Source organism: Rhinolophus sinicus, chromosome 9 (genome assembly GCF_057876585.1).
Source record: "Rhinolophus sinicus isolate RSI-liver-muscle chromosome 9, RSI-T2T, whole genome shotgun sequence".
NCBI lineage: Eukaryota > Metazoa > Chordata > Mammalia > Chiroptera > Rhinolophidae > Rhinolophus > Rhinolophus sinicus.
The window spans coordinates 4,609,732-4,613,412 of record NC_142509.1 but is presented as its reverse complement, the minus strand read 5'-3'; the positions used below and the strand labels follow the sequence as shown (position 1 = coordinate 4,613,412).

At 47.6% G+C, this 3,681-nt stretch overlaps 1 protein-coding gene across 23 annotated transcripts in view; it reads right to left on the bottom strand.

Annotated features, from left to right (window-relative positions):
* Positions 1-801: 801 nt before the first annotated feature.
* GRAMD1B (GRAM domain containing 1B) overlaps positions 802-3,681 on the bottom strand; it is a 239,107-nt gene continuing 236,227 nt past the window's right edge. For all 23 annotated transcript variants that reach the window (XM_088800796.1, XM_074321146.2, XM_074321148.2 and 20 more), the window contains one exon: positions 802-1,783. The gene's annotated coding sequence lies outside the window, so the exon portion shown is untranslated. The remainder of the gene's footprint in view (positions 1,784-3,681) is intronic.

Here is a 3,681-nt window from a genome sequence, read left to right as displayed (position 1 = left end):
CACTGCCTGCTCTGGTTTTACTCTACTACATACTGTGTGTGTCTGCTAAGGATACTATGGCTTCTACCTACCTCTCCAACCTGCATCAGTCCCTCAACTAACATCAGTGGACATATGACCAGAGAATAAATGATACATGCAGTAGTCTAGAATTAAACATATGATAAAAGTGTGAGCTAGCCTCTCCTTTCCCCATTTCTTCCCTACCCAAATACAAAGGAATACAAAAGTTACTTGTGTTCTTACCTGCCCAATACCAAGTAAGTGTCCTAGCAGGTGGCAAAGGGCTAACGGGCAGGAGGACCCAATGAAGGGAGGGGCCACATTGCCTGACCAGTTCAGGGAATATAGGCAATTAAAGCAAAGCTGATAGTGCCAAGGCCCCGAAAGGCAAACGTTCAACAAGAAATTGTCACCAGGATTCAGTACACTATACTCTCCTACAAAAGCAAAAGTATTGATTAATAATAGTACGGTACCAGCTACTATACTAAGAAACACACACACACACTTTATTTTACCTCTAAAAAACTGAGACTTAAAGTGATGGATGGGGCCCAACGTCACACAGCTGATAGTAATGGTGCAATTTGTACTCAGGTCTGATTCCAAAACTTCTTACCCATTCCACTTTATCAGGCTGCCTCCCTACCCTGGGAAGTAAGTCCTAGATGTTGGGTATGCATGTGTATGAGTGTGCCTACACACAAATGCTTTCAGGACTTGCTGTGATCACATCTGGGAAGGCCAAAAACATTTGGGACAATGAGCACTAATGAATCAAGCAATAAACACACACCATTATCTGTAGTTCAATACTTGTTTCTTTTAATTCGTACTGTACTTCCATGGTTCTAGCTACTTTACATTAAGATTTGGCTGGGAAGCCTTGTATGTTTCTAGGTACTAGCAGTAAGTTTTCAGACCTTGCGCACAGCGCCAGGCAAAGTACAGTTATAGATCCAAATACAGATGGCCAGACAACTCAACTGCAATCAACCTGCATTCTTTCCCATATATGGCCCAGTGCAGGTGTTGGGGGCTACTCCCCCTGCCTCACCCCACTCCACCCATGTCAGGATTACCCAGGGGCCACTATGGCCTCTGGCTCATCCCTCCCCACCTTGGAGTCTAGGTTGAGTCGGGGGAGGGGAGAAGCACCATGGGTTTGGGAAGATGATCTGGTCCATGCAGAGAGTGGTCTGGCCCTAGAGTGCAGGATAGGAAAATGTAGGGAGCCACACACTATTGTTGGCAAAAATGGTTGCTTTTACTATGCATTCTCAGCTCGTGGCACCCAAGCCCAGGGCCAACTCCCCAGACACAGCCAGCTGTCTTGCCTGGAGCAGAGGCCACCATTTTGCTTCTGTGGTGTTTCATTGTGTTGAGAGAAGCAAGGAGGGCCAAGGGGCAGAGATGACAATGTTCTTTACACCTTCACACGTCAGGTAGATCATCTGGCATCAGCTCCTCTTAGCAGGCAAGGTGCTTCTCGCCAGCAGCAAAGGCTCCAATCCGGGCTCCCAGGCCTGCTGAGGACCTCAAGTCACAACAGAAAACAATGCCCAAATCTCCTGAGCTGTCACACAGAACACCAAAACGGGGAGCTGGCTGGGACCCTCACAGCCACGGCCAGAGCAGGAGTGAGGTAACAAGGCTGGGCAGAGAGGTGGGAAGGGGAGCTCTCTACACCGTGTGGAAATTCCTGCTCCACGTCAGGAAAGGAGGGGCATTAAAAGACGCCTTCCAGAAAAACGCTCCTCTCAGACCCAAAATGCATCTTCTGGAAGAAAACACAAGAGGTGGAGGAGAGTGGGACTAGCCCGCTGGAGGTTGGGGAATGAAGGTCAAGGATGTCAAGTGGTAGATGGGATGATTGTCCCACAGCCTAGAGATAAGACATGGGGGAGGAGACAGTTGGGAAGAGAGGTTCTCAAGTTTTGTACTGGAGTGGGCAGGTAGAGTCACAGGGTGTGGGGAGGGACACCACAGCCCTGCCACCTGGGGGAAGAGTGAAGAGTGTTATTTCGCAGGGTGGGAGTGGGGGCAGGGAAGAAGGGTTGGCTTAGGCTGCCCTGAAGCACAGTATGGCACAGAAAGAATACTTCTGAGACTACCACAGTCCAGAAAGATTCTTCCCCTAGTCCTTTCTCCAAGTTTTCACCCTAGAGTTGGTGCCGGTGACTTGGTCCAAGCGTGGGTTGGGGCCAAGGACATAGAGAGAATCACTTCTATCAAAGCATTCCTCTTGAGGTTTCTTGGTCCTCCCCACTCCTTGTAATCCCAGATTTTTAATGTCAGTGCTCTAAGGCAACCCAAGGATTTCAGCCAAAACTTTGTACTTAATTCAAACTCCAAGAAGGTTTGAGTTGAGCTGAAAGAGAAGTGCTAGAACCAGGAATGTCCTCTCTCCAGTTTCCTCTAGCAAGGAGGAGGAAGGATGGGCAGATGAAAGGTTTCATAGCCTAGGGATGGAAAATGGGCTCTATCCAAGATGGTGCCCTTCTTGCCATTTACCTCCTTCTCTCAGTTTAGAGAAAGTCCAAAGGAAGGTCCCTTCCCAAACTAAGACGAGGCCAACAAAGGAAAAAAACACCATCATAGGTTAATACTGAGCAATACTGCAAGCCTAATCTCTCTCTCTCTCCCCGCATCCCATATCTATCTCCCTCTCTCCCCCTCCTGTCCCTTTCACTGGGTCTCCCAAACTCTACTAGCCCACAAAAAAGTTTAATTACCCTGAATTTTCTGGGAAATCAGACGCTGCCAGGGGAGGTCTAGCCCAGAAGGGAACCTTCCAAGTCTAAGAAAGCCCAGTCTCAGGTGTAGCCTCCAAGACTATGCCAAAGAGCCTACCTTAGAGATAGGCTAAGAGAGGGGGAAGGAGTTGTCCAAGAGCAGCGGTAGAACTCAGGCCAGTCCTCCTGACTCAGCCCAGTGCTCTCACAGAGAGCTTCAAGTTGCAAATCTTGCTGGCCTAGGATGTTTTCCCCTGTCCCAGGGAGGTGGATGGGGGAAACGGGAGAGGTGCAGATAGGACTGGCTTCTCCAAGGCCAATATTGTTAATTCCTCCATAATAAGCTGGAGTGGAAGTGTAGACCCTATAACTGTTCTTCAGCTGGTTAGAAACTTTGCAAAATCTTTGAAATTGAGTACAAGCTCTCAAATTTTTTACCACATGAATTCTCACAGAAAGACTCCTATGTGACCCGAGTTCTTAGATGAGCAAAAACATAAAACAGCACTGGCTGGAAGAAATAATGTAAGAGGTGATAGTTTTGATGCACCCTTGCAGACTGCTACCAGCCAGGCTACTGGCCATGAGGTTCTTTATGTGTTTCATTCCCAGACTTATCTGCGAGTGCGAGTGCCCTTCTCTTTGACTGAATAAGGGGGGAAAGGTTTTTTTTGGGGAGTGAATAGAGTTGTTGGTTTTCTTCTGGTTTGAAAATTTAAAAAAAATATTAGAATAGAGAACATCCATAAGAGTTCCCCGATCCCTAGAAATGAGGCAATGAACACATTGTCTCCTGGGTTCAAATACCCAGAAATCATGAGGGTTCCTTAGACAAACTAAGTACTTCCTTCCCTGTCACCTATTCCTCCCTGGAATGGGCCTGAGAGGTAAAACAGAGGCTGAACAACTATTTAGCCAGGTCTACTTGTATCACTTTACTCCC